We start from the raw sequence: 21,693 nt of genomic DNA, 5'->3' as shown, positions 1-21,693 counted from the left end.
TTTGGATGTGCCCCTCCCTTCACTGCACATCACCCACAGCTGCTGTCCTGGGTCAATGAAAACCCAGAGTTCACCTCTCACCTCCTCGGGGGAAAGCCCCTTTCTCCCTCCGCTGTCTGGCCACATTACCGGCCACTTGCCATTCCACCCTGTCACCACTCGGCTGGCCACCCTCTCTGCTCTGGGATGTCTTGTGGTCCCACTAGGAGTGGAACAGGCTCCCTAAAAGCAGGGCCACCCAGAGGATTTGAGGGCCTGGGGCAAAGCAGGAGAGTGGACATAAAAAAAGGCGCCACCTGCTATGGTGCTTGTACTCCCTGGGCGGTACTTTGAGTCTTCAGTGGCGGCGGGTCCTTCACTCACTCCGCGTCTTCGGCAGCACTGAAGGACCTGCTGCCGAAGTGCCGCCGAAGACCCGGACCGCCGCCGTGTGAGTAAAAATTAAAAAGTCACCTCTAGCCAGGGAAGGGATTCTTGGCCAGGGCTCGCGGGACCCCTGCAGGGCCCCGGGCCTGGGGCAAATTGCCCCACTTGCCCCCCCCCTCGGGTGGCCCTGCCTAAAAGTAGCGGCCACCAGAGCCCGAACAGTAGCCCTATCCCTTCCATTCAAGGCCACGCCCCTGCACCACCCTTTTTCCCCAAGGCCCCGCTCCTACGGTGCCTCTTCTCCCAAGACCCTGCCTCCCGGTCACTGCTCTCCGTCCCCTCCCCACCCTCACTTGCCCTTACAGTCATTACAAAGTGGCAAGGTAGAGCCCTCTCACTTTTAAAAGTCCTGGGGTGTTGTTGAGGCACCCCTGGGTCCCTGCACTTCATACAGCTCTCCCTGATTTCAGCTGTTAGTGAGGGAGCCTCACTGCTAGCGCAGACTCGGCACTTTCTAGCATGAGAGACACTGTCCCAAAGTAGGACTAATGCTTACACCTGGTTATCAGTGATTTCAGATCTGTTGGTCTTCAGCAAGACTCTACATAGAGTCTTAATCAGCTCTGTTATTACACAGAGAAGAACAAAAGGATCAGATGGTGCCTGGAACCCTTAAGAAGAATCCACCCCACCAAGTACCATCACTTGTCGCTACCTGCTCTCAACTCCACTGAGAATGTTTTGGGTTCACTCCTTGCCTTTATCAACCTAGGGGGTCTTGGCAAATCATAGTTAACTGGTGCTCCAATGGTACAGTTGGTTAGCACCCTGTACTTACAAAGCAGTATTGAAAGGTGCTATGCTGAGGTTGTGAGTTCAAACCTCACTTGGGGCACTTGCTTTCCTTAACCAAATGGCTTTACTCTCACATTTGCCTTGTAGAATTCCATCCCAGAGGAGTCAAAAATGTCTTCTTCAGTAATTACATCCTCTCTAAAGCACAGGTCAGAACCTACAATTCTTTCCCCCCACCCAACCCCTGTGCCAGGATCCCTCAGGCAGAGCCTGTAGTCTGCCCAGGGCATCTGTACTATTGAGTAAGTAACAGGGACAAAACACTCAAATCCTGCCTGGTGTGGGTAGCTATGTTTGCTCTTCAAATTCTGTTGTTCGTACATTTCAAAGTTTGAGCATGTCCCACAACAGCATTTAATGGGAAGCTGCCTGCAGAACAGTTACACTGCACAGAGCTCCTATGGAGGAAGAGTGGGAATTAGTAACATTTTGAAGATTGTTTGGGAAATGAACCTTTGCTGACAAGGTTTGTCTCTGTTCATATTTCACCTTCAGTTGTTATGTTGAGGGATCTTTAGCATATTTTTGTGAGGTTAATAACTGTCTCCTCAACTTTATTTACTCAGCTTCAAAGTTGGTGTCACTTGATTTTTACAACTCTCTATGAAAATACAACTGACACGTGGCTTTCTACAGGAGGTCTTGATGTTAAAGTTGAGGAATTCTGTCTCTGTACATCTGGGGGGGGAGAGTTGCTTTTTGACAGCTGACTCACTGCCAGGCACACCGGGCTGTTAGCTGCACCCACGGTCCTTGCCAGGGGCCCTGCTGAACCCTGGGTGGCTGCACTGCAGTGCTGGGGTGACTCTGCAGGTGGAGAAGCTGCTATGGAGCAATGTAGAGCAGGTGCAGGAAGGAAACAAGGTCACTATTCACATTCTGAATTGCACAGTTTTCCAAATTTGTGAATAGATTCATAGAGTTAAGGTCAGAAGGGACCATTCTGATCATCTAGTCTGACCTCCTGCATAAGGCAGGCCACAGAATCTCACCCATCCACTCCTGTAACAAACCCCTAACCTATGTCTGAGTTATTGAAGTCCTCAGATCATGGCTTAAAGACCTCAAGGTGCAGGGAATCCTCCAGTAAGTGACCCGTGCCCCATGCTGCAGAGGAAGACGAATGTCCGAGAACAATTCTAAGGGGAAGGTGAATGCAGAGCAATGACATTGGAGATGCCCAGACCTCCAATGGGGGCAGCGTGGAAATTAATAATGGGAAGATCATTTGCGAAATTAGTCATCACTGACAAGATTTGTCTCTGTTCCTATTTCATTCTATGGTGTTAGTTAGAGGAATCAGTACAGATTTTTACTATATTAAGTTAATTTTATTTAACCAAACCAGACTCTTAGTGTCACTTATTTTTTCTCTGTCCTAGCAAGAATGAATTGAATTTTGTGACTTTCTGGAAAGTGCAGCGAGATTAAATGTGAAGAATTCAGCCTCTGTGTTTGTGAGCTGATGTTTTCCTCTCACAGGTCAGTGCCTGCATTGAAATACCAAGAGGGATCTAAGGGCTGGTGTACCCTGGGCACTTAACTGGCAGAGCAACATCTTTCCGGGTGTGAAAAACCAACCCCCACAACCCATATAGTTAAGGTGACCTAAGCCCTGGTTAGATAGTGCTAAAGAAAAAGAAGACTTGTTCTGTCAATGTAGCTATTACAGGGATGGGAAAACCCCTCCAGTCACTGTCTACTCCAAAGTGCTATAGCAGTGCCACAGCAGCGTTTTAGGTGTAAACAGAGTGAAACTAGGTCTGGCTCCAGTTTGCACTGTGGATGCTCAGGCACTAAGAGTGAAATAATAATAACAACAACAACAACACAGTGCTTGTGTAGTTGGCAGCATTCAAACCTGCACTGGGCAACCCCAATGGATTTCTAGCCCATTGCCTTAACCACTCAGCCACAACTACTTGATGTATACATGCTTCACTATATGATGATTCTGTTCTCACTGAATTGGCACTTCAAATTGTTTGCTCAGACCAGCTTCCCCAGTACACTCACGGCTCCGCATCAGTGTAAGTGTGTCCATGGGTGAACAGTGAGAATTCCTGCCCATTTCCCTTCTGGCTGGAGCAGAATGAGAGTGTGTTTGTATTAATGACATTGTTGTAGATTGTTGTTCATTCCCTACTCTGACAATTCAGACAGTCTCTTTCCCATTCAAACCTCCAGCACATCATTCCAATAGCCGGGGGCAGGATTTCTCTGGGGGCACTGAAATATTTCAGGGGGCTGGTGCATGAACTCAGCCTTGCATTCCACCCTTGATGTTTCATGGACTAATAACAGCAGCAGAAAGAAAGAGCCGAGCCAATATCTCCCTGGCAGGGATGCAGGTGCCACGTCCTCTCTGTCTAACCATCACCATTGCAGGAGAGAAGGGTTCACTGGAATCGAATGCCCTGGCTCAGACCAGAGACACAGGAGGGTTTTGCTGTTCATGGAACTGTGCAAAGGAAATTGTGTCACTGTGTGAAATTGAAGTGGGAAATGAAACTCCCACATGGTGGCCCAATGCCCTAAGGATTGTGGGTGAAGGACTCGGGCTGAGAAATGATTTAACAGGGGTTTGTTTCAATTTATTGGCCTGATTAAAACTATGGCTAAAAGCCTCCTGTAACGGGGGCTGCAGGTCAGGACAGGCAGTTCTGCGTAGAGTGTTCAAAGCTGCCCTGTTTCTGCCCTTTCTCTGCACCGTCCCTGCTCCCAGAATGCAGCAGGCCCTGGACTGAACTCTTCCCCTGTGGGCCGAACTGGTTTCATTTCCAGTGATCCTGTTGTCCCACCCCAGAGCCAACGCCCCCCTGTCAACCAGCACTCTTAGCCCCAGCAGTACAGGTCAGCCAGGAGCTGTGCCCTGCCAGGCACTCAAGGGCAGCTACCCTGCAGCTGGGAGCTCTCCCCAGCATGGTCCGTGGGAGCTCGCACACTAACAGGGCAGTGGCAGCAGCCATGTGGTGGGTTGGGCTGGCGACGTGGGTCCATCTCCTGGGGTCGACTGGGTTCATGCTCAGGCGACTAGCCCCAGCCACCGGCCAAGCCCCACGGCCACACTGCTGCTGTTACCGCACTAGTCCCTCACTCCCTCATTCGCTCACTGAAACCAGGAGAAGGTTTGCAGGGACAAGGTGGGAAGGGTTTGACCCCAATATCCCAGAGCTGATTCTCCCCACAAAGGGGTGTGTGCATGTGGTGGGTGCTGTGTGCGATGCCCTGTGCCCATGAGGAGGGGACCGGAGCTCTGCCAGCAGGAAGATTTATTCCCCAGGAGCCCTGCCTCCCTCCCCCAGGGGTTCCCCTGGAGCAGAGAAGCTTTGAATCCTCACTGAAGACTAGAGAAGCCCCAGCAGCACAAGCTGCCTGGCAGAAGTTCTGGATCAGGGTCTCAGAGGCCCATTGGGTTCATTCCCTCAGGGTTGCCTTGCCCAGTGCCAGGGCTGCTCTCACTCCTCCAGCACAGAGAGGGCTGCAGGCTCTTTGCCAAGCTGGGTCCCAGCTCAAGGCAGATTTAACACTAGTAGGGGAGCCCAGGCACGTGCTGGTGCCGCTCAGGGAGGGAATCTGGGACAAAGACTGATTACAAATTGGGTTAACTCTAAAGTGGGACTAGAAAGACCCTTGCTGGGATGTAGCGGGGTAGGTAACCCCCATTGTGTACTGTGCCTTCGCCAAGAAGTCTCTGGGAGAGTGGATTCTTCTTGATGGGCCACCAACAAGTCTCGTTGGTCCTGATGTCAGCTGCTCCTTTGTTGATACTGACAAGCTAGCTGTGGGCCTTTCCCACTCACCCCATAGCTCCAGAATGCACAGAGAGCAATACGGGTGTGGAAGAAACGAACTCCACTCTCAGGTTGGAAGCAACAAAATCAGAGACAGCTTTATTCAAACAACTGCAAAGGAAGTGCCTCAGTTTCTCCAATGTACAAGCAAAATCACAGAAGCATTTATACTTCTTTGTGATGTGCATTAATTAAAAACATCTGCATATTATTTAGGCTATTTGCTATCTAGTCCAGTAGTTTCTCACTTTCTCTTCTCAAACATTGTTATCTCAAGGCTGGGTCATACTGACTACTCTGCTGTTTTCCACTTGCTTCTGACGTGGGCCCTGCTTCTACAGGTCCCACAATATTAGGCTAAGACTTAGCTCAACAGTTGCTCTGTCTCTGACACGTAAATGGCTGCACTTAAACCCTCTTTTTCTTTCCCTGCTGCCACACTTTGTAACTTCACATACAACGATAGCACATGCAATCCAACAGGAGAGTGATGTTCAATGGACCGTGACTTTTAAAATGACACCTAACAAGGCCTGTTTTGTACAAAGCATATCATAATCACAGCACAGCTGTGAACATGGGGGGTCCAGGGTGCTACTTTGAGCTCCAGAGTGTCACACTCTGCCAAAGCCTTTTTCTGCTAGCAGGGGCCTCTCTGTGCCCAGAGCTCCTAGTAGCTGCATGTCTGCAGGCAGTGGAGAACTCTGCATTGGCTTCTCTTTCTCAGGGCTTGTCTACATCAGAAAGTTGCAGCGCTGGTGAGGGAGTTACAGCGCTGCAACTTAGGAGGCGTACACATCTGCAGGGCACCACCAGCGCTGCAACTCCCTGTTTGCAGCACTGGCCGTACTCCCGTTTTGTCTCGGGTGTAGAGGATCCAGCGCTGGTGATCCAGCGCTGGTAATCAAGTATAGACGCTTACCAGCGCTTTTCTTGACCTCCGTGGAATAAGCAGGTATCCCAGCATACCTGAGGAAGCCTCTGGTAATCAAGCTGGTCTCCTTCCCCGGCTTGCTCTCGCGTTCCCCGAACCCCGAGCAAGCAGGTCTCCTTCCCTGAGGTTTGCTGGGTGGTTCCGGGAACGCGAGAGCAAACCGGGAAAGGAGACCAGCTTCGCCGCGGTTTGCTCTCGCGTTCCCCGAACCCCGAGCAAGCAGGTCTCCTTCCCTGAGGTTTGCTGGGTGGTTCCGGGAACGCGAGAGCAAACCGGGGAAGGAGACCAGCTTCGCCGCGGTTTGCTCTCGCGTTTCCCGGAACCACCCTGCAAACCGCAGGGAAGGAGACCTGCTTGTTCGGGGAACGCGAGAGCAAACCGCGGCGAAGCTGGTCTCCTTTCCCGGGTTTGCTCTCGCGTTCCCCGAACCACCCAGCAAACCGCAGGGAAGGAGACCTGCTTGTTTGGGGGTTCGGGGAACGAGAGAGCAAACCGGGAAAGGAGACCAGCTTCGCCGCGGTTTGCTCTCACGTTCCCCGAACCTCCCTTGAAGCCGCCCAACAGCGCTGCAGTGTGGCCACATCTAACACCACTTGCAGCGCTGGTTGCTGTAAGTGTGGCCACTCTGCAGCGCTGGCCCTTGTAATAACCTTAGTCCCAGATTTGGACCTTAGCGTCCAAAATATGGGGGTTAGCATGAAAACCTCCAAGCTTAGTTACCAGCTTGGACCTGGTACCTGCTGCCACCACCCAAAAAATTAGAGTGTTTTGGGGCACTCTGGTCCCTCTGAAAAACCTTCCCTGGGGACCCCAAGACCCAAATCCCTTGAGTCTCACAACAAAGGGAAATAATCCTTTTTCCCTTCCCCCCTCCAGGTGCTTCTGGAGAGATACACAGACACCAGCTCTGTGAATCCAAACAGAGTGAATCTCCCTCTCTGTTCCCAATCCTGGAAACAAAAAGTACTTTCCTATTCCCCCAGAGGGAATACAACATCAGGCTAGCAATCCAACACACAGATCTCCCCGATTCCTTCCTCCCACCAATTCCCTGGTGAGTACAGACTCAATTTCCCTGAAGTAAAGAAAAACTCCAACAGGTCTTAAAAGAAAGCTTTATATAAAAAGAAAGAAAAATAAGTACAAATGTTCTCTCTGTATTAGATGATACAACACAGGGTCAATTGCTTAAAAGAATATTGAATAAACAGCCTTATTCCAAAAGAATACAAATCAAAGCACTTCAGCACTTATATTCATGCAAATACCAAAGAAAAGAAACCATAGAACTTACTATCTGATCTCTTTGTCCTTACACTTAGAAACAGAAGACTAGAAAGTAGAACTACTTCTCCAAAGCTCAGAGCAAGCAGGCAGCCAGAAAACAAAGACAAAAACACTCTTTTCCCTCCACCCAAAGTTGAAAAAATCCGGTTTCCTGATTGGTCCTCTGGTCAGGTGCTTCAGGTGAAAGAGACATTAACCCTTAGCTATCTGTTTATGACACGCCCCCCAAATTGCAGACAGTGGGGAAGCTCACTGGCGGCGATTTCCTTCTAGAACTTGAAAATAAACAGATTAATACAACACATACCTCTTTACATATATTCCTAAGTATATAACTAACAGACTTCTACATTTTAAGAACACTTTTTAACTACTGAATTATGGGAAACTCTCACGGGAGAGTGCATCAGCTACTTTATTAGAAGCTCCTGTGATGTGTTGAATTTCAAAATCAAAATCTTGGAGAGCTAAACTCCAACGAAGAAGTTTCTTGTTGTTCCCCTTGGCAGTATGAAGCCACTTTAGTGCAGCATGGTCAGTTTGTAGTTGGAACCGCCGTCCCCAAACATATGGGCGTAGCTTTTCCAGGGCGTACACAATGGCATAGCATTCCTTTTCACTGACTGACCAGTGACTTTCCCTCTCAGACAGTTTCTTGCTGAGAAACACGACAGGATGGAAGTTGTGATCTGTTGCTTCCTGCATGAGCACTGCTCCTATACCACGCTCAGATGCATCTGTGGTTACTAGGAATGGCTTGTCAAAATCCGGGGCCCTGAGCACAGGGTCCGACATGAGCGTTGCCTTAAGTTGGGTAAAGGCCTTTTGACACTCATCAGTCCACTTAACTGCATTTGGCTGGGTCTTTTTGGTCAGGTCGGTCAGTGGGGCAGCGATTTGGCTGTAGTGGGGTACAAATCGCCTGTAGTATCCGGCCAAGCCTAAGAAGGATTGGACCTGCTTCTTGGACCGTGGGACAGGCCACTTTTGGATAGCATCCACCTTGGCCTGTAGGGGGTTTATGGTTCCTCGACCCACCTGGTGCCCCAGGTAAGTCACTCTGTTTTGGCCTATTTGACACTTTTTGGCCTTAACAGTTAGTCCTGCCTGCCTGATGCGCTCAAAGACCTTTTCCAGGTGTAATCGGTGTTCGGGCCAGGAGTCTGAAAAAATGGCCACATCATCGAGGTAGGCAACTGCAAATTCTCCCAGTCCAGCTAGTAGACCATCTACCAGCCTTTGGAAGGTGGCGGGTGCATTACGAAGGCCGAAAGGAAGGACATTGAATTCATACACCCCCGCATGGGTGACGAATGCTGACCTCTCCTTGGCAGGTTCATCTAGCGGTACTTGCCAGTACCCCTTGGTTAAGTCTATTGTAGAGATGAACTGGGCACGTCCCAACTTTTCCAATAGCTCATCGGTACGTGGCATTGGATAGTTGTCCGGACGAGTTACAGCATTTAGCTTACGGTAGTCCACGCAAAAGCGTATTTCCCCATCTGGTTTGGGTACCAGAACCACTGGAGATGCCCATGCACTGGTAGATGAGCGGATTATACCCATCTGTAGCATGTTCTGGATCTCCCGTTCTATAGCAGCTTGGGCATGAGGAGACACTCGGTAAGGTGGGGTTCTGATTGGGTGAGCATTACCTGTATCAATGGAGTGGTATGCCCGTTCAGTCCGTCCTGGGGTGGCTGAGAACAATGGGGCGAAGCTAGTGCACAGCTCCTTGATTTGTTGCCGCTGCAGACGTTCCAGGGTGGTTGAGAGGTTCACCTCTTCCACGCCACCGTCTTTTTTCCCGTCATAGTAGACACCGTCAGGCCACTCAGCATCCTCTCCCTGGACTGTAAACTGACAAACCTGTAAGTCTCTGGAATAGAAAGGCTTGAGAGAATTAACATGGTACACTTTAGGCTTTAGTGAGGAATTGGGAAATGCTATGAGGTAGTTTACAGCTCCCAGGCGCTCTTGGACCGTGAATGGCCCTTCCCATGATGCTTCCATCTTATGGGCCTGTTGCGCCTTCAAGACCATAACCTGGTCTCCTACCTTGAAGGACCGATCTCTGGCATGTCTGTCATACCAGGCCTTTTGCTCTTCTTGAGCATCCTTTAGGTTCTCTCTAGCAAGGGCTAAAGAGTGTCGGAGGGTGCTTTGTAGGTTGCTTACAAAGTCCAGAATGTTAGTTCCTGGAGAAGGCGTAAACCCCTCCCATTGCTGCTTCACCAACTGTAATGGCCCCTTAACCTCGTGACCATACACAAGTTCAAATGGTGAAAACCCTAAACTGGGATGTGGTACAGCCCTGTAGGCAAACAGCAACTGCTGCAACACTAGGTCCCAATTATTGGAGGATTCGTTGATGAATTTACGTATCATGGCCCCCAAAGTTCCATTGAACCTTTCCACCAGGCCATTGGTTTGATGGTGGTACGGGGTGGCAACCAAGTGATTCACCCCATGAGTTTCCCACAGTTTTTCCATGGTCCCTGCCAGGAAATTAGACCCTGAATCTGTAAGGATGTCAGAGGGCCAACCTACCCTGGCAAAGATGTCTGTTAGGGCCAGGCACACAGTGTTAGCCCTGGTGTTGCCTAGAGCTACTGCTTCTGGCCATCGGGTAGCAAAGTCCACTAAAGTTAGTACGTACTGCTTTCCTCTGGGCGTCTTTTTTGGGAAAGGGCCCAGAATATCCACAGCTACTCGCTGAAATGGGACCTCAATTATGGGGAGTGGCTGGAGAGGGGCCTTGACCTGGTCTTGAGGCTTTCCCACTCTTTGGCATACCTCACAAGACCGGACATACTTGGCAACATCCTTGCCCATCCCCTCCCAGTGGAAGGACTTCCCCAACCGGTCCTTGGTTCTGTTCACCCCAGCATGGCCACTGGGATGATCATGGGCTAAGCTTAAGAGCTTCTCCCGGTACTTAGTTGGAACCACCAACTGTTTTTTGCGGCTGCCATTCTTCCCGGTGTCCACCAGAAAGAATTTCCTTGTATAAAAGTCCTTGGTCTATAACAAACCGGGATCGATTAGAAGAGCTGAGAGGCGGTGGGGTGCTCCGTGCCGCCGCCCAAGCTTTCTGAAGGCTGTCATCTGCTTCCTGCTCAGTCTGGAACTGTTCCCTTGAGGCTGGGGTCACCAGTTCTTCCTCAGACTGTGGACTTGGGCTTGGTCCCTCTGGAAGCGCTGTAGGTGATGGGGTTGTTTCCGTTGCTGGTGAACCGCTCTCCGCTGGTGCACCTGAGGGCATTTCAGGCTCTGGCTGAGCCTTTTGGGTATGGCTGTCTTTTGCTTCTGCCAGTTCTGGCTCGCTGGCGCCCTCTGGCGTTGAGTTTGAAGATGTAGTTGCACTTGCTGGTGCTGGTTGCTGTTCCAGTTCCGGGCCTGGGACTGGAGATGCTGTGGCTGTTTCAGTGGTAGGCATGGAATCCGGGTCCACTACCTCTGTCTGGGTCTCTGGTAACACAGACGGGGCCTCTGTGGACGGTTCAGGAACAGGAATGGGTCTGGAAGCTTGCCTGGTTGCTTGCCTGGTTGCTTGCCTGGTTTGGCTACGTGTAACCATTCCCACTCTCTTGGCCCGCCTCACCTGGTTGGCCAAGTCTTCCCCCAGTAGCATGGGGATAGGATAATTGTCATAGACTGCAAAAGTCCACATTCCTGACCAGCCTTTGTACTGGACAGGCAGTTGAGCTGTAGGCAAGTCTACAGCTTGTGACATGAAGGGGTAAATTGTAACTTTGGCCTTTGGGTTGATGAATTTGGGGTCAACGAAGGATTGGTGGATAGCTGACACTTGTGCCCCCGTGTCTCTCCACGCAGTAACCTTCTTTCCGCCCACTCTCAAATTTTCCCTTCGCTCCAAGGGTATTTGAGAGGCATCCGGGCCTGGGGATCTTTGGTGTGATGGTGGTGTAATGAATTGCACTCGCATGGTGTTCTTGGGACACTTGGCCTTGATATGTCCCAGTTCATTACACTTAAAGCATCTTCCATCTGATGGGTCACTGGGCCGAGGTGAGTTACTGGAGACTGGTGAGGTTGAAGGGTAGGGTATCTGTGGCTTTACTTGGGTGGTATGTGGGGTCTTTGGCTGTCCTCGGTTGTAGGGTTTATGGTCTGTGTGCCCCCTGGGGTAATCGTTCCCCTTGACAGTAGCTTTCTTGCTTTCTGCCAGTTCCATCCATTTGGCTCCAATCTCCCCCGCCTCAGCGATATTCTTGGGGTTTCCATCTTGTATGTACCGTGTGATGTCTTCAGGAACACCATCCAAGAACTGCTCCATTTGTATGAGGAGGTTCAGTTCTTCCAAGGTTTGAATGTTGTTTCCTGTTAGCCAGGCCTCATAGTTTTTTGCAATGTAGTAGGCGTGTTTGGGAAATGACACCTCTGGTTTCCACTTTTGGGTTCTGAAGCGCCGACGGGCATGATCTGGGGTTATCCCCATCCTGTATCTGGCCTTGGTTAGAAAAAGTTTATAGTCATTCATTTGGTGCTTAGGCATTTCAGCTGCCACCTCTGCTAAAGGTCCACTGAGCTGTGACCTCAATTCTACCATGTACTGGTCTTCGGGAATGCTGTACCCAAGACAGGCTCTTTCAAAATTTTCCAAGAAGGCCTCGGTGTCATCACCTGCCTTGTAGGTGGGAAATTTCCTGTGCTGTGGAGCAATATTTGGCGCCGGGTTGTTAGGGTTGGCTGGCACATGCAGCCCAGCTTTTACCAACTCCAGTTCATGTTTTCTCTGTTTTTCCTTCTCTTCATTCTCTTTTTGTTGTTTTTCCATTTCTTTTTGTTGTTTTTCCATTTCTTTTTGGTGTTTTTCCATTTCTTTTTGGTGTTTTTCCATTTCTCGGTGGTGGGCCAACTCTTCTTCTGCTTGTTTCCTTCGGTAGGCTATCTCTTCTTCTTCTAGTTTTCTTTTGTGTGCTGCCTCTTGGGCTGCCTGTTCTCTTTGGAAGGCTGCCAGTTTCATGCTTTCTTCCTTTTCTTTCATCTCCATCTGTCGCCTGTGTTCAGCTTCTTTGATTTGTTCTTCGGCCTCAATTTTTGCCTTAGAAGTCATGGTTCCTGTTTTCTTGTGTTGGGGTGCCCTCCGGTGTTTATCTTCTGAACTGCAGGTTCTGTTGCCTCCTGAAGTCTGCCTAGCAACAGTGCTTTTTTCCTTTTCTCTCTCTAGCTAATGTTCAATGAAAGGAAACCAGAAAAACCACTTTATTTGCATGCCTATAAGTGCTGGTACGACTCTCAATGGGAGTGCTATTGTGACAAAAGACTGTTAATAGTCCTTAACGACTTCTGCTTAACATGCAAGCCACAAACTGCCAGAGAGAGCAGAAAAAAAAATTTCTCTCTGGTTCCCTTTTAAAACCAACTGCTTTTCTCTGCTAAAAAGCCCTTAGCAGAGAAAAGAAAAATATAATATTTCTACTGGCTTCTGGATTCTGTCTATCTCCCACCAGCTGCAAACCATATAATAACCTTAGTCCCAGATTTGGACCTTAGCGTCCAAAATATGGGGGTTAGCATGAAAACCTCCAAGCTTAGTTACCAGCTTGGACCTGGTACCTGCTGCCACCACCCAAAAAATTAGAGTGTTTTGGGGCACTCTGGTCCCTCTGAAAAACCTTCCCTGGGGACCCCAAGACCCAAATCCCTTGAGTCTCACAACAAAGGGAAATAATCCTTTTTCCCTTCCCCCCTCCAGGTGCTTCTGGAGAGATACACAGACACCAGCTCTGTGAATCCAAACAGAGTGAATCTCCCTCTCTGTTCCCAATCCTGGAAACAAAAAGTACTTTCCTATTCCCCCAGAGGGAATACAACATCAGGCTAGCAATCCAACACACAGATCTCCCCGATTCCTTCCTCCCACCAATTCCCTGGTGAGTACAGACTCAATTTCCCTGAAGTAAAGAAAAACTCCAACAGGTCTTAAAAGAAAGCTTTATATAAAAAGAAAGAAAAATAAGTACAAATGTTCTCTCTGTATTAGATGATACAACACAGGGTCAATTGCTTAAAAGAATATTGAATAAACAGCCTTATTCCAAAAGAATACAAATCAAAGCACTTCAGCACTTATATTCATGCAAATACCAAAGAAAAGAAACCATAGAACTTACTATCTGATCTCTTTGTCCTTACACTTAGAAACAGAAGACTAGAAAGTAGAACTACTTCTCCAAAGCTCAGAGCAAGCAGGCAGCCAGAAAACAAAGACAAAAACACTCTTTTCCCTCCACCCAAAGTTGAAAAAATCCGGTTTCCTGATTGGTCCTCTGGTCAGGTGCTTCAGGTGAAAGAGACATTAACCCTTAGCTATCTGTTTATGACAGCCCTATACAGCTGTACTAATACAGCTGTAACAACCAGCGCTGCAAAATTTTAGATATAGACATGGCCTCAGTGAGCATCGGCAGTGGTTCTTGCAAGGCCTCTAGAGAATGACCTTCCAGAGGAGCTGGCTGAAGAGCCTTTCTAGGAACCAGGAGCTCCCAGCTTGGCCTGCCAGTTTTTCATTGCGGAGCCAACTTTATCTATCAGACTCCCTTTTTGGTATCTCTTGCCTCTAAACAGAAAAGACCTTCCCGGACAATCCTGTAAATGCTTGTTCAAGACAAAGGGAGCTTTCCTGATAGGTAAGTCTTGGAATGAGGTAAATGGTGAGTCTGGAGCTGATGAAAAGGTGACTGTCACCCAGAGTTGAGCCGAAGCTACTGCGACCACAATGCAGCGAACTAACCCCTATCCAATCTCAGCTGCTAGCAGGAAAAGAGTGCCGTAGAAACCTTCTCTCCCCTCGGCTGTGGCTTTCTGTGTGCAGAGAGCCAGGCAGTGCGACGTCGGCAGGTCTGGCAGGAAATGATTTGGAATTTGGATGTGTTGTCTTGGAACATTAAGTGGAGCAGTTGTGAAACCCTTTTCAAGGATGGTGCCATGGCTTAGCTGGCTAAAGCACCTGTCTAGTAAACAGGAGATCCTGGGTTCAACTCCCAGTGGTGCCTTACTGCCTGCTTTTTGTCTCCTCTGCTCAGAGTTTGCAATGTCTTGCTAGGAAACGGAAGAGACCTGGGTCAGCAAGCCAAGTAATTGCTTGTTATGGAAAAGGCCTCTTTGCAGAGGAACCTTGGAGAGAATCAAACCACTCCCCTGGAGCTGATGAAAACGTGATTGCATGAGCAAGGAGGCTGCCTTGGCTGTAATTGCTGTGACATGAGATCCTGTGTCTTTTTTCTTTTTTGTTAATTAAAATATCAGCTCCATTAGAAAACCCCATTATACAAAGCACAATGCAATCCCAGCCAAAAATGCCATTGGAAATACAAAAACAGGAATAATACAATCGCTAGTAATGCACGGTTCCCAGGCCAATCCTGTGTCCTGAGTACCCACTAAGGGCCCTGTGTGCTCACCAGAAACCTGGAGGAACTGATACTGTGCCTGGACACAAAACTCAACCGCTCCCAGTTGCTGATGGAAAACCCCTTCCTGCCTAGTAACAAAGCCCAGCAGGAGGGAATCAAGGCCCGTCCTGGCCCCAGAGCCCAGCCCATGCCCGCCTCCACTCTGCTAGTCACTCACTTCTTTTCCCACCGCGGCCAGCCAGTCAACAGCCACAGAAACTCGGTTAGCCACTGCTGCAGGGACCTGCCTTTGTCGCTGACAACAGCTCTGGCAAAGGTGATACAATGCTCTGGCATTGAGCAGGCGGCGCAGTGTGTCCTGTGACACCTGCCTGCTATACGGCGGCCCCTGCTGAGGGTGTCCTTGCTGCAGCTGCAGCTGGTTCTGCTGGCACCCTGTGGTTGCTCTCATTCAGCCAGGAACAAGTCTCAGGTGAGCTGAAAAGAATCCTGTCCAATCAAGTCTGGCAGCCGCCATCATATAACCAGAAGTCCCCACACCTGCCAGGGAAACAAACCAGCTGCCAGAAAGTGATTCATTATCTCATGCAGTGCCAGAGCCTGACACAGCGCCCGTGGGCAACCTTTGCTCTGCACATGCCGGCCATGCACACGCTAGCTGGTTCCCATGAAAGATGTGCCACTGCACATATCAGTACTTAAACAGTACCTGTGCCACTGGCAGATACTTTAAGGCTCCCGTCAGTGGGTTCTGGAGACAGTTGCTCCACTTTCAGTGAATGTAACTGTATGTGCAGCTCTGTGCAGTCACATTGGATGGAAGCTTGGTTAATAAATTATACAAGAGGGTCAGGTAGAGTGTCTACTACAACCACTATGTTTTGTCCCGAGAAATCTTTACAGCTATTCTGAAGGCAAATGGGCCATTTTCCCACAGAAATGGTCTATAATGGATGGCTACAGGCAGCTGGTGGAGAGATAATCTCATCAAAATGTTTTGACTACTGGGTAATGTAATCAAAATCACTAAAGGAATGTCAGGGGTTTCTATTGGAACTTAACTTGCCTGCCCCGGCTGTCTCTGGATGTACAAGATGGACGTGTAATCAGGATACAGTTGTGTAAAAAAGAGTAATCACAGTGCAAGGGGTGTTAGGCAAAATAGAACTTTGTGTGTGATGATGTAAGGTTTTAAGGACCTAAACTGACACTCATGGTTTGTAAAACTCTTCTTTTGAAGGTTTGAGATGAATTGGTTTGGTTGGGGTCTTTTTTTATAATGCCACTGAAAATCCATTTGAATCATCCGAAGTGGCAAAACTGCCAGACACTTTTTGCCAGACACAAATAACTAGTGTTGTTTGGGTTTGGTATTTAGCATTTAACCCTTAAGGTACCTCACTACTCTATAAAGTTCAAGACCAAAGTTATGGCTGTAGTAAGTGGCAGCCAGAAACAGAAGAATGGAGAAAGAAACATTGGTTGGACAGATGGACGGATGGACAAACCGAATTATTAAGCCTCTGTTTAAAAAACCCCCACAAAAACGCTTAAAAACATTAAAAGGAAAAAAGGCACAAAATGTTTCCCCATTTACCAAAAAACCTCAGCTTAGATCTGCCCTTGGGGTTTGGGAGTAGGGGGCGCTGATTGCGGGGGATGCCGATTGCAGGGTTCACCTGAGGCGCCAGTTGCTGACAGCTAGTCTAGGGCCACCCCTGGCCAGAGGCCTTTATTTCTCCAGCCTGCGAAGACAGGGAGGGGTGTCGGGAACTTGCCCCTTCAATCCCGCACACGAAACCCCTTCTTACGAAAGGCAAAATCCTGAAGAGAAAAAGTAACATCAGGAAGGACTTCAGAGACAGTGATTTTTAAGACCTTGGGGAATAGTTGAGTGTTTGACCAGGGACTTGAACCTGATACTCAGCCAACTGAGCTAGCCAGGCTCACAAACAGACTGAGCACGTTCATGCAGAGGAAAAACTACTGAAGAAAAGGAGAGCAGGAAACAATAGAGGAAACCTGCTGGTCTCTCTCTCTCTCTCTCTTCCCAGCCATGGCCTGGCCTGCTCCTCCCATCAACACCCTGAGGCATTTTGCCAGCACCATACCCCAGTCAGCTCCATCCTCCTCAAACACTGGAAGGCCCAGCTCAGGAACCTGGCTGCTCTTACAGCCGCCTCTTCCGCCCTGACCAATAGGGAGGAGGAGTGAGTCTCCCTCCCTCAGGCCCGCCCTCAGCATTTCTGGGGAAAGTCCAATGCTGCCAAAGTGACTTTGGGCCAGTAGGTCAACCAAGAAGGTTGTCTCCTAGGCCTGGCTGCAGCCCAGCTGCAGGACTTAGAGTAAACCCAGCTCCCATCCCTCCCTATAGGGCTCCAGACAAGGCCAGTCTGCTGGATCCAGTGGCACCTCTAGTGCGCAAGTCACAACAGCCAGCAGGCAAAAGACCAGCTCCCGTATCATTTCAAACAGCAAGACAAAGCCTTGAAACTCCACCTATGCTAAGGTATGAAGCAACAGATCCCAAAGTGCCTCTGAGCTCAGCTTGCACTATTCAGCGTTCTGACAGCTGAACTTTATGCCACAGGACCAGATGGTGTCACAGTCTCTAGACACCTGTGACCCTCAGCTGGCAGGTTTGCACTCTGCACTCACAGCTTCTCTGCAGCTGCTTCTGCTCTCTTCTCCCCTTGGCTTTCTAAGCACCTGGCCCCACAGTGCTTCCTGCCAACCACAGACTGCGCTTTCTGAGCCTGCTTCTGCAGATGTGGGCTTCTATCCTGCTTCCTAAAGACTCAGCAGGAGAAAGGGGCCTTTCCAGGAAATTGCTATGGCTTCTGGGAATCTATGTGTAGCTCTGGACATGCCCAGGATGCATTTGGTGACTGGCATGCATAGCAGCTTAAAAGCCAGCTGCTAAAACTAGGGCTCATACACTGGACCCCCCTCCCCAGTTAAAAGCCTCATGTTCTTCCCACTAGTGGCTTCCTCTCGCATGACTCTCTTTCCTCCTCCATCAACTATAATCCTGATCTACCATGTTCACACGTCCTGCCCTGAGTCCCCACATCCCTCTACTTTGTCTTTGTTCCCTGCAGGCTGCAAAAATGTCAGGGGAGGCCTCCCCTCCCTTCACTCTGTGCTCCCGCTCATATTGGCCAGATGGAGCCTCATCTCCTGGAACTCGGCAAGCTGTCGCTTGATCCAGTCATACAGTCACATGCTGACTGGCTCCCCATCTGGATGCTCTTGTGGAAATCCCACAGGCGATGCTACAGGACTTGGCACCATTGGTTTCTTTAATGTTGTGGTGTTTGTCCTACCGCCAGAACAAAGCCGCCAACTCCTCCCTCACCGACTCCCACCAATCTCCCTGGTTGCCATAGGACCCTCTGATGCTTTTCTGTTCTGCCAACACCGCGAGGCCTCGCCCCCTACTCCTTTATCTTGAAAGCTCTGGATGTTCAGCTTCCAATATCCTCTGCCCTAGGTCAGGTAATTGCCCACATTGAGCACACTGTGAGAGCTGTGTGATCCGAACAGTCCAGCGACACGACCCTGCACTGGGCTGTCGATGCGCTCTCTTTCACGTAAATCCTGTCAGGGCGACTCCTGGTCTGTCCCCATAGGAAGGTATAACCCATCTGCAGTTGGTGTGAGCTCAAATCAGAGGAATAGGAGGCTACCGCCCACCCTCCACTGGTTCTGCTACAACGAAACATGTCCTCTAAGCCGACCTCACTACAGACCTGCGCCAGGTAGTGCTCATTGTAAAAATGTTTCCTCTGATAGTCGAGAAAACGGGACCAGAGGTTCTGAGGCCGGCTGACACAATTAAAATCAGCCCCAACACCAAACGCCGTGTGGTCCAGAGGAAGGGAGCCAGTTCCCACCATAGATCTTTCCTTTCACACCTTAACATTAAGTGCCTCCTCTTGGGCCTCTGAATCCCTGCCACATTCCACGTGCCAGATGCCCCTTTCCCAGTACTGTCATCACTCAGCTTTGCAGAGGAGCTTTCCTCCCAAGTCCCTGTCCCCTCTGGCACCATCTCCGAGGGCCATCCTGCCTCACTCTGTTCCCGCCATTTTGAGTTGACAAATAAGTCATGTGAGGAAGACAGCTCCCATCTCTCATTGTTATAGGTCAGATGGGCCAGCTAGGGGAAGAAGCCCATGCTCTCTGTTATGCTGCTGGGGAACTCAAATTCAGGTACTTACTTCAGGTAAAGGTGCTGCTGCCCTCCCAGAAAACAAGCCTCCCCTCCACAAAGCGGAGATGAAAGTGCCTGCCAAAACCTGGGATTGAACCAAGGACCTTTAGTCCAATGCTCTTCCAACTGAGCTACTTTAGCAACGGTGTGGCTTTTTTGGTCTGCTACAGCTCTGTCCAGGAGGCTTTTGCAGCAGTTGCACACAAAAAGGATGTCATTGTGAGCAGCCCATGAAGACAAGACTCGCTTTTGCCTGCCTTGCTCAGCTTGACTTGCTTCCTCACCCCATTCTTGCCTCAATTCCCTGGTTGACCTGGTGATGGAAGGGGCTGTGGGCCAATGGCATGGGGAGGAAGTTGAGCTGGACCCTGAGCTTGACTAGACCCTGGCGGTGAGAGTCTGGCCACCACTTGCCACCCCACCCTGTTGTCCCGGCTTCTCCCACTGGGCATCATTTCGAGAGGGATGTGGGGCTTCTGCCTCCCCTCCCCAATTTTCACACCACAGAGGAGTGTGAACAGGAAAACAAACAGCTGCTCCACACCCCCACTGGAGGAACTCAATGCCCTTAGCTGCTTCCCTTGCTCCCCCCCAGCTATGCTACTGAGCAGAAGCGTCCTGTGCCCATAACACAGAGGTCCTTTAATCAAAACCCTCTTCTGCCAGCACCGGGCCTCCTTCTTCTTACACTGGGCCTGCAAGCAGGGGAGGCGGTTTGCACAGCACCAAGAGTCTAACCTGTGAGGCAGGAGGTAACTGATGCCCGCAGCCTGCTGGGGAGCTCCCAGAAGTTATTAAGGGACAGAGACTCCTAAATGTCCTTAGTAACAAGGGTTTGGGGTTCACCGAGGCCAGTAAGGGGGTCATTATGTCTGCCCTATAACCCTGGGGGTCAGGTCGCTGTGCAGCTTTGATCTAGAGCTCAGATCCCAACAACCGACCAGCAGCCTACAGCCTCCCCCTGGGTCAGCCCCCCCTGGTTACTCCTTACAGGCTGACCATACCCCCCCTTCCAGCCGCAGATTCACCCCCTAATCATCCTACAGCCACTCAGGGCCACAGACATGGAGGTGCTGAAGGAGGGAAGAGTGACTCTATGGTGGGGTTCTTCTCTAAAGATGGCTAGCAGAAAGGTGGTGCTCAGCTCTGTCAGCGACCTGCCCAGTTGCCTTGCTGCTGGGGGATGCAGACATTTCTGTAAGGTGATTAAATGGAGTATTTGGCTTCTTAGTGAATGTGAGGAATGTGCAATTAAGAGAGGGAATTTCCATCCCTGTCTCAGGGTTCCTGTGGCCTAATGGATAAGGCATTAGTTTCTTAAACTAGAGATTGTGGGTTCAATCTCATCTAGGGTGAAGAACTACTTCCTTCTTGTATATTACAAAGAAGCCTTGGTGGTGTTTTCACCAACAAAGCTGGGAGACGTTTGAACATAAAGTACTGCATCTTGGGAACAATCCTCCAGAAATGGCGTCTTCCACTTGACAAATGCTTTCTAGACACATCAGTAGCAAACAGTTAATACTAGTGTTTGTCTGAGAATAGAGGGAAGGGGAGTGTTTACTATGACACCTCAGTGAAAGAGCAAGGCGGTTCTGAAAGAGAATGGATCTGTGTGGAGGCAAAACAGATCTTGAGAATGAGCAACAGTGTGAAAAGAGGTTCAAATGTGTGTTAGGTGTTAGGTTGGTCTGACAAATTTCAAGAAAATACCAATGCTCGTAGACTGATGCAGACACTGGCTGTTTCTGATCTTTTACTGAGAATTCATTGAAAAATATTTTCCTTAACTATGTTATAGAATATTGGGAGAGCTATGAAGGCACCATTCTTTCTGCTTTCACCCTTGGAGACAACACGGATACATGGCATGTGGCCAATGCGCACCTTCCAGTCAACTGCTAGAGAAGACAACTGTCATAAACACATAGTTAAGGGTTAATGTATCTTTTACCTCTAAAGGGTTGAGAAGCTCAGTAAACCTGGCTGACACCTGACCAGAGAACCAACAGGGGGACAAGATACTTTCAAATCTTGGTGGAGGGGAGTCTTTTGTTTGTGCTCTTTGTTTTGGGGGTTGTTCGCTCTTGGGACTAAGAGGAACCAGACATCAATCCAAGCTCTCCAAATCTTTCTGAATCAATCTCTCATGTTTCAAACTTGTAAGTAATAGCCAGGCACGGTGGGTTAGTCTTATTTTTGTTTTCTCAACTTGTAAATGTTCCTTTTTTTGTAATGTTCCTCAGCTTGTAAATGTTACCTCTGTTTGCTGTAACTTTGAACCTAAGGCTAGAGGGGGTTCCTCTGGACTATATGAATCTGATGACCCTGTAAAGTATTTTCCATCCTGATTTTACAGAGATGATTTTTTACTTTTCTTTCTTTAATTAAAAGCTTTCTTTTTAAGAACCTGATTGATTTTTTCTTGTTTTAAGATCCAAGGGATTTGGATCTGTGTTCACCAGGGAACTGGTGAAGTCCCTCAAGGCAACCCAGGGAGGGGAAAGTTTTGGAGGGACAGAGAGTGCTCCAGACACTGGAATTCTGGAGGGTGGCAGTGTACCAGATCTAAGCTAATAATTAAGCTTAGAAGTGTCCATGCAGGTCCCCACATCTGTACCATAAAATTCAGAGTGGGGAAGGACAACACAGACAGGGACAGCAGCAGGGCAGACTGGAACTCCATGGAGATAGTGGGACCAGGTCTCATCAACGGGGAGGTGGCCACCCCAGCATGCACAAGGCTGAGCCAGCAAGTGCGATGTGTGCTCCACAGTGCCCCTACTCACTGCAAATGGTGGTGAAGGGCAGTTACTTAGTTCGGTTGGTCTGGCAAATTTAGGGCTTGGCTACACTTCC

The 21,693-nt window shown here is 49.4% G+C and overlaps 1 long non-coding RNA gene and 2 other non-coding genes across 3 annotated transcripts; 2 read left to right on the top strand and 1 right to left on the bottom strand.

Annotated features, from left to right (window-relative positions):
- The first annotated feature begins 1,549 nt into the window (after positions 1–1,549).
- Positions 1,550–2,673, top strand: LOC127047306 (uncharacterized). The gene is made up of 2 exons (XR_007773382.1): positions 1,550–1,687; positions 2,604–2,673. It is a non-coding gene; the product is annotated as an uncharacterized LOC127047306 (long non-coding RNA).
- A 388-nt stretch (positions 2,674–3,061) lies between these two features.
- On the bottom strand, positions 3,062–3,143 carry TRNAS-AGA (transfer RNA serine (anticodon AGA)). The gene has a single exon. It is a non-coding gene; the product is annotated as a tRNA-Ser (tRNA).
- An 11,041-nt stretch (positions 3,144–14,184) lies between these two features.
- TRNAT-AGU (transfer RNA threonine (anticodon AGU)) lies at positions 14,185–14,258 on the top strand. Its single transcript has one exon. It is a non-coding gene; the product is annotated as a tRNA-Thr (tRNA).
- The last annotated feature ends 7,435 nt before the right edge of the window (positions 14,259–21,693 follow it).

The sequence above is a fragment of the Gopherus flavomarginatus genome, chromosome 1, assembly GCF_025201925.1.
Source record: "Gopherus flavomarginatus isolate rGopFla2 chromosome 1, rGopFla2.mat.asm, whole genome shotgun sequence".
NCBI lineage: Eukaryota > Metazoa > Chordata > Testudines > Testudinidae > Gopherus > Gopherus flavomarginatus.
Note: the sequence above shows the minus strand (reverse complement) of the source record. Positions and strands in the feature narration are given on the sequence as shown.